At 46.1% G+C, this 8,521-nt stretch overlaps 1 pseudogene; it reads left to right on the forward strand.

The window, feature by feature from the left end:
- Positions 1-418: 418 nt before the first annotated feature.
- On the forward strand, positions 419-1,054 carry LOC135611540 (transcription factor FAMA-like; annotated as a pseudogene).
- Positions 1,055-8,521: the final 7,467 nt, after the last annotated feature.

Raw genomic sequence — 8,521 nt, forward strand, 5'->3', positions numbered from 1 at the left:
TTACATAATAAATATTTTAAAATTTGAAATAAAAATAATAGACAACTTATTTTTCAGCTTTGCCAATGAAGAATGACAACAACAAGGTTTTTGGGTCTTATTTTGCATCTCATTTTAACTCTTGAAGGGTTTAATAGGACAAACATTGCTAGGTGGGATGAATAACTAGAAACCTGCTTTATAACTTTAGGTATCCTCATGATATATCTAAATCTTCTGATAAATCACCTAAAGAGATGGCATATATCTGTAGGTTCAGAATTCTTAGATGTTTTTACTATCTTTAAAATGATGAACCATTTACCACTTTTTCAGAATTCCAACAACCGATGCTAATGAATCATATCAATTTACATTTGATGGAGAGATAGGAAGATCTCTGACCCTCAAAACCTTAATATCGGGGAGGCGGAGAGCCATGGCGGTGGAACGCAACCGGAGCAGGCAGATGAACGAGCATCTCCGCGTGCTCACGTCTCTCATTGCCGGAGGAGCCATCGTGTTCGTGAAGGAGTTGGAGCAACTCCTGCAATGCTTGGAGTCCCAAAAGAGACGAAGGCTCTTCGGCGGTGGTGAAGCTCCAAGATCGGCGATGGACGCCCCTCTGCTGCCCAACCAGCAGCCATTCTATCCACCCCTCCCCGTCCCCGACGCCGACCAAGTCAAGCTCCTCGACATTGACCCAGGCGGCGGCCTCCGCGAGGAGACGGCGGAGAACAAGTCCTGCCTCGCCGACGTCGAGGTCAGGCTTCTGGGCTTCGCCGCCATTATCAAGATCCTCTCTCGTCGCCGGCCAGGGCAGCTCATCACGACAATCGCCGCTCTCGAGGATCTACAGTTCGCCATTCTCCACACCAACATCAGCACCACCGAGCAAACCGTCTTCTAGTCCCTCAACGCCAAGGTAAACACGATCGGTTCTTCTCTCTTCCTCCTCTTCCACTCGAGCTCACATCTCCCATGACAGACTGCAAGCGAGACCAGATGCATTGCGGAGGACATCGCAAACTCGGTCCAACAGATCCTAAGCTTCATCGACGCCAACACAGTATGATAAACAGATTCATGGCAAGATGAAGAGCGAGAAAAGAGATCAGATACATAGGAAGAAATTGTAGCAATTGTTAGTATTCTACAGATGTTGTTGGCATATGTACGAAAACCAAGTTACATTATACAACAAAGAAGCATCCATGCACGCATGCATGCGTTTGCGTTGGTCATGGAGCAGTCGGTGTCCGGCCACCAGAACAGCCATTGTTTCCGCAACATCTTGTCAGGGTGACGGCTCGGAGGTAGACAGAGACCATAGGTGGACTTTGGAGGTCAAACATGGGTTGACTTGCCAGGGACGGCTTTGTTGGTATTATGCTGGCCAGATCACGTCAGAGCATGGCCTGACACAGGACTTGGTCCCGCACATGATTCGCTGGTAAGCGTGCCAATCTTCGAGATCGAGTTTCCCTCTCTCTCTCTCTCTCTCCCTCTCTCTCTCTCTCTCTCTCTCTCTATATATATATATATATATATATAGTGAGGGATTGTTAAAGATATTAATTGAAAAATACTGAAAATACCATTCTACCCTTACGACTTTATTACCGTCATCGCACCCTCGTTGCGTGTTGTGCCACGTGGCGAGAAGCGGTGTTTCGTTGCATGCTTCTCGACGGGGCCCAAGTGAGTAACCATTGTTGCTACGTGGGCATCACTCGTGTTGCCATGTGGCTGGCTCTTGTTGGCTCCAAAACCGTTTCTAAAGCCCTTTTCTAAACCTCTTACACGTCGTTCACTGCGCTCCTCAGTTTTCGGGTAGACATTCCACGATCCGCACACGGTGGTATAAAAACAAAAAAATAAAAATACTATTGACAAGCCCGAAAACTACAAAGGAGTACAGTGAACGATGTGCAAAAGGCAGAGAAAAGGGCTTTAATTAGGGTTTTGGAGGCAACATGAGGTTGCCATATGATGCCATAAATGAGTATAATAAAAACACATTAATAAATAATATATTTATTTTTTAAAAAAAATATTTAGAGTATAATTTGATTCTAAGGAATGGATGACATCGACATTTCAGCGGGAGTAGGACCGGTTTCCATAGCCAATAATAAATCAAAGAGCTTTGTGTATATATATATATATATATATATATATATATATATATATATATATATATATATATATATATATATATATATATATATATATATATATATATATATATATATATATATATATATATAAATGGACGATCTCTAACTGTTTATAATTTCATAAAAAATAATAAAATATTAATTTTCTATTTACAATCCTCCCGCCTCACCTAATTTTTAATTTTTTTTCCTTTCTTCACATCTTATGTAATTGTAGGTTACTATCATCGATCGCCACCCCCTAGCTCGCGGTTTGATTTCACTCGTAATTCTTAAAACTATTCATTTATGTTCATTAACGAAAGGATAATTTTAAGATATTATAATATTTTAAAATAAGATTATAAATAGTAAAGCGAAGGTTATAAATAATAATCTCCTAAATAAAAATATAATTCTAAAAAAATCTCTAGTTTTGAGAAATCTTCATAGTGCATTTTCATTTTCAAAAATTTCCAAAGCTCGCATCTTCCTTTATAAAATATGATTTTGTTCCTGGTCGACTCAATACATGACCCTTTCACCCTCAACCCATTGCTCTCGTCCCCTCCTTGTGACCTTCACATGTAGCCCCTCCCACTTCATTTTGTTCGTTATACTTGTCATCCTCACCAAATGAGGTTACAGGTGAAAACATGAGCAAAGTGCATAGATGATAGAGAAAGTGAAAAGGGGACAAGAGCAACAAGCGAAGGGTGAAGAGGTTTTCATGCATAGGAGGAGGCGAATACAATCGAAAGGAACAAAGGTGTCAATAAAGGGTGAGGAGAAAGCACATGAAGATGAAGATGGGAGCATTGGTATATGCCTCGAAGGCATGAGCAAAATAATATGTTTACGAAAGAAGGGCCACTCTTTGAGAAATTCTCAAACTATAAGTTTTTTTTAAATATACTAGTATATAAAAATAAAATCATCATTATTGTTGGTGTAAACAACTTTTTAGCCGTGGCCTCGGGGCCGACGCGGCTTGGTTCGGGTCCGGATGACGGGTCGCTGATTCCTTCAGGAGGGGGTTCCTTGCCAACACGCCCGGAGAGAAGCGCCTCGCCTTCGTCCCTGCACACGGGTCGGGTCGGGATGCTCGACCCAACCCCTCTGATGATTAAGTTAGTGATGTGGAGTGGAGTTTTAGATGAAGAAATATTTTTGTGTGTCTATTTCTTTCTCCCCTTTTCTAATGAACAAGAGGGTATTTATAGGGAAGCTCGGTGTTACCTGATGTGCCTGCTCGCAGGGGGCAGGATCGTACCTGATGACGTCTGACATCGCTATTGGCGTAGCGTGCGGAGTCGAGCCTAAGCGGTCGTTAATGGGCCTCGGTTGGCGTTACGACCCGTGTCAGTCACACGGTGTTAGCCCAACAGGGGCGCGGGGCGTCAGCGGGTGTCACGTAAGTCTTGTCGTAATTATTACCCTTATCATACTCCCCCCCCCCCCCCCCCCCCCCAAAAGAAGCTATACGTCAGTTGCCGTAAAGGAGGGTGTCACGCATGGCTTCAGTTTTAAAGAACTTTCTCCATCGGTCGAAGGCCGGTTCGCCGCTCCAAGCGTGGAGATCGTGGCGCTTGGCAATCGAGGAAGGTCGGGTGAGCCGTTATGGCGTTGGGTAGTGAGTGGCTGAGGGACCTCGAAGAATGACTCGCAGGTCGGATTGGGTCCGGCCGTAGGGGTGGTGGCCCCCTTGGGCGAGTTGGCTATGTAGGTGTGGCCTCGGATGGCGTGCAGCCGAGGAGCACGACTCAAGCGGGCGGACCGAAGAGTTGAACTCGGGCAAGCGGGCCGCGCAGGCGTGGTTTCGGGCGTCATGAGGCCGAAGAGCACGACGCAGGCGACTGATGCCGAGGAGCTGAGCTCGGGCGAGCTGGCCGCGCAGGCACGGTTTCGGGCGTCACGAGGCCGAAGAGCACGACACAGGCGGTTGCTGCCTGCGTCGAACGAGCGGACCGAGGAGCTGAAATCAGGCGAGCGGACCGAAGGGCTGAACTCGGGCAACAGGCCGCGCAGGCGTGGTTTCGGGCGTCATGTGGCCGAAGAGCACGACACAGGCGGTTGTTGCCGAGGAGCTGAAATCGGGTGAGTGGGCCGAAGAGCTGAACTCGGGCAAGCGGGCCGCGCAGGCGTGGTTTCGGGCGTCATGAGGCCGAAGAGCACGACGCAGGCGGCTGTTGCCGAGGAGTTGAAATCGAGCGAGCAGGCCGCGCAGGCGCGATTTCGGGCGACACAAGGCCGAAGAGTAAGACACAGGCGGCTGCTGCCGAGGGGCTACTTCGATTGGGTCTGTTACGCTATGTTGTGGGAGGTGTGGGTGGCCTGGGTAACCTTTGGTCTGTTCGAAAATCCAGGGGTCGAACCCTTCCGTGGATCGCCAGTTTTCGAGAAGACCGGCGACTCAAGCCCGCAGTTTGCCACACATAACGCGCTTGTTGGTCGTTCTGTCAAGCTGTATTTATGGCAGAATGATGTTTGCAAAATCCCGATGCGACGTGCTTGAGAAGAGAAAGGGTTACTGTTTTTGGCGGGATTTTGTCTATAAATAGTGTGCGGCTAGCCCCTCGAATGTCTCCTTACTCGTTTCTGTTCTGTCGCCTCGTACTCCATCGTTTCGTTTGCGCCGATCGCTCTTCTTCTTTTTCAAAAAGTCGGTAAGGATGATGCCTTCTTCCCCTTCCTCTTCACCCTCTTCTCTAGCTAAAGACGAGCAAATGACGGTTGTGTCGAACCCCAACTCGTCTTCCGACGAAAAGGTGGCTCGGGCCCTTGATGCCCTGTTGTGGCCGCACGACATCGACTCCACCATGAGTGAGTCATCGCTCAGTCATCTCCGGGACCTTTACGACATCCCGGAGGAGTTTGCCCTTCATGCTCCCGAGCCCGGCCAGCGGGCATACGATCCGATTCCCAAGGGTTTCGCCCTTACCCTTGATGCTTTTGAGGCCGTGTTACGCCTCCCCTTGCACCCCATCATAACTTCATGTATCTCATGGTGGCGTATCTCCCCGTCTCAGATGGCGCCCAACTCTTGGCGCAATCTGGTGGCGTTCCTGGGGGAGTGCCACTACGCTAACATCACCCCGACCCGATCCCTCTTCCTTTCTTGTTTCCGGCTTTCCAAGAGGTCGGGGGGCTACTATCTGTCTACTCGAGCGGGCTTCCGAGTGAGTGGGGCTCCTTCCAGTAATAAGGGATGGAAGGGGCGCTTCTTTTTCGTCAGCCGCTCGGAGGACTAGAGGTTCGGGCTTCGATGGGTGGCGCACGTGATAGACAACACCGCCCCGGGTCTGGATGATGGGGAGCGCCGAGAGCTTCAGAGGCTTAAAGAAATCCTTCCAGCCTCAAGAGCCGTCCAGAATATGTCCGAGCAGTGGTTGATCGAGGCGGGTCTTAGCCCGATGCCTCGAGGTATGCCCTAAGGGGTAGCTTTAGGGTTTACTTTAGGGATCAATTTGTCAGCTAACCCATGTTGGTGTTTTCGCGCAGAGATGATGGTTCTCCGAGACCTTCGTGGGGGGAAGACCTCAACGACGCCATCCACGCGTTCGCCAGCCGAGGCGAGGGCTGGCTCGAGGGAGGCCCTAGTGGACATTGAGGTTGGTCGCCCTCGGAAGAAGGCGGAGACCTCCTCGGCAAAAGCCTCTGGGGGGTCAGCGGCCCAGCCGGCGGGGGTTATCGTTATATCGGCCGGACGCCCCAGGAAAATCCACGGGTGGGGCGAAGCCGTCACAAGTAGGGATGTGGCGGGTGTGGGCCGACGGTGATTCTGCGGAGGGCTTCATCACGATATAGCTCGGGATGTGTATACTTTGCCCTCGGAGGTTCTTCTTGCCAGGTCTGCTAAGTCACTGCTATGGGTGAGTGTCGTTCTGCCGGTTCGGTTGTGGGTGTTCTGGACAGCTCTTGTTTTAGCTCGTTTATCTGCAGGGCACTCACTATGTCGCGGCACTGATGGACCGCGTTCGCGATGCGGGGTGAGTCGTCGACCTCTTGAGTGACCGAAATGCCGACCTCCGGAAGCAGGTGGAGGAGGTCCGAGCTGGGGCGGCTCCTGAGGTGGTCGCGGCAGCCGAGCAGCGTGCCTCGGACTTGGAAGCAGAGGCGACGCGCCTACGTTCTGAGCTCAAGGTGTAATCACATCAAATATTTAAGTTAGGAATTGATTTTCTTTCCTTACTTGTTATTATAATTTAAGGAAATCTTAATCTACTTCCTTGTTTGTTGATATGAATTAAGGAAATAACTAGTAAATATTCCAAATATGATGATATCATATTTGTTAGTATATTAAATGAAAATAATTTATATTAAATAAATATGAAAATTAAAATTTATTTCCCTTAATAGAGGCTCACCTCCTCCTATTTAAAGGGGAGGGATCTCTCTCCTTTGTTTCTCACCTAGTCGAGCCTGGCAGCGGGAGGAACGAGGAGTTATACCCTGTTGATAAGAGAACGAGGAGTTACACCCTGTTGACAAGAAGTAGGTTTCCCTACCTTTTTAAAAGTTTTAGCTTTTATTTTGATTCTTTAAATGTTGAAAGTTTTATAGTTTGAAAAATATGTATCAATTCTTTAAATGTCAAATTTTTTGTATTAAAATAATCAGTTAAAGTTTTCATAATATTCTTTGACCCATGATTAAGGTTTTTATTGTAGAATTAAATATGTTAAAAAGGTATATGTTTTATATGATATATTTTCTGTATTACAGTTTATCTTTAATCTTATTTGGATTAAAATCTTGTTAGACTAGAATATGTTATCTAAAACCCCTTTTTTTAATATTCTTTGATCTGAAATTTAAAATATATTATTCTGAATGATTTAAAATATGACTAGAATATGTTGAAATTTTATGTGTTGAAAACATGATTTTTATTTGAATTTAGAAAGCTATTTCCTTGTGTTAAAACTTATCTCCTAGTCCCTCTTTTAATGTTTTATGATTTCTAGTCAAATTGAGAATGTTATTTATTTGTATTAAAGCTTTTCTCCTCATCTATCTTTTAATACATTATTATGTTTTCATTTATGTTGTTAATGGGTATATGCTATGACTAGTCCATGGGCCAGGGTTGGGCCAGTTTTATGTAATGCATGCTCAATCATGTATAATGCATATGACCAGTAGATGGACTAGCTCAATCTAGCCCAATATTATTGTTGAACTTGAGCCCAAATATTGATTGAATTAAACTAGATCAATTCAGGGTGATTCCGAATTGATTGACTTATTCAAGTTAGTTTAACCTAAATTGAACTTAATCTAGTCTAAATTATACTAGTCTAGGGTGGTTCCAAACCAGTTAAATAAGGATTAGAGATCAGTTCAGTTAGGCTCTAGTAAATCGAGTTCAATTGAATCGATTAAACTAGAGTTCAAGTCAATTGAGGGTTAATTTATATTATTTGATATTGATGATTTTTGAAAGAGATGTTTTAAATATGTTATTTCATCCCGAAATGGATATGACCAGTGTGAGATTATATTCCTGCCGAGAGCAGGTAGGGCGATTCCCTTTGGGGATTAGCGGGCCGTCAGACGTGGCGGCTGGACGGTTCCTCCATCCGCTGTTGGGAGGAATGTGTCCCCACTTTGGCGGGTGTGGGACACCACTCCATCCGCTATTGGGAGTGTAATATGAGTTTGCCTTCATCCGCTGTTGGGAGAACACAAACTCATCCCGTAGGATAAAGCCTCTCCATCCGCTGTTGGGGGAGTGCTCCTTCGGGTACTTGATATACGCCAATGGGATGATTGATTGAATTTTGATCATGTATTCATCTTGATTTGACTTTTGGGGTTCCTACTTAGCGTTGCTGAATTTTCTTTGTTTTTGATTTTCAGAGCAGCCTCCCTCTAGTACTAAATCGGATCCAGTGGAGAGCGGACCTTCCTCTACCGCTAGGTAGAGCCACTTGGATGACTCTTGAAGTTAACATCACTATGTTTACTTTTCTATTTGTAATTTGATGAATAAATGAATTGTAATAAATGGTTATAGATGATGAATAAAGTGATGTTTATTTATTTGGCCTATGTGAAAATATGTGTGAAAAAAAAAATCCAGGATGTAACACAAGGCGTCCGAGGAGAAGAATAAGGAGCTTCAGATGCATCTGAAGGCGTCGATGGCCGAGGCTCGTTCGACAAGGGGGGAGTCGATCGAGCTGGTCTGTCGGTTGGAGGAGTTGCGTGCTGAAGCGCGGGGGGCCGCCGAGGCCCTAGCCGTTGAGATTCGCCAGAGGCCGAAGAAGGACAAGAAATTAATCGAGGACTACAAGGCATCCTTGGGCTTTCAACTTGGCCTTGTTCGGACCGGGCGGGTTTCATACGAGTATGGGTACCGGATTGCCCTTGCCCGC

This window comes from Musa acuminata, chromosome BXJ1-2 (assembly GCF_036884655.1).
Source record: "Musa acuminata AAA Group cultivar baxijiao chromosome BXJ1-2, Cavendish_Baxijiao_AAA, whole genome shotgun sequence".
Lineage (NCBI taxonomy): Eukaryota > Viridiplantae > Streptophyta > Magnoliopsida > Zingiberales > Musaceae > Musa > Musa acuminata.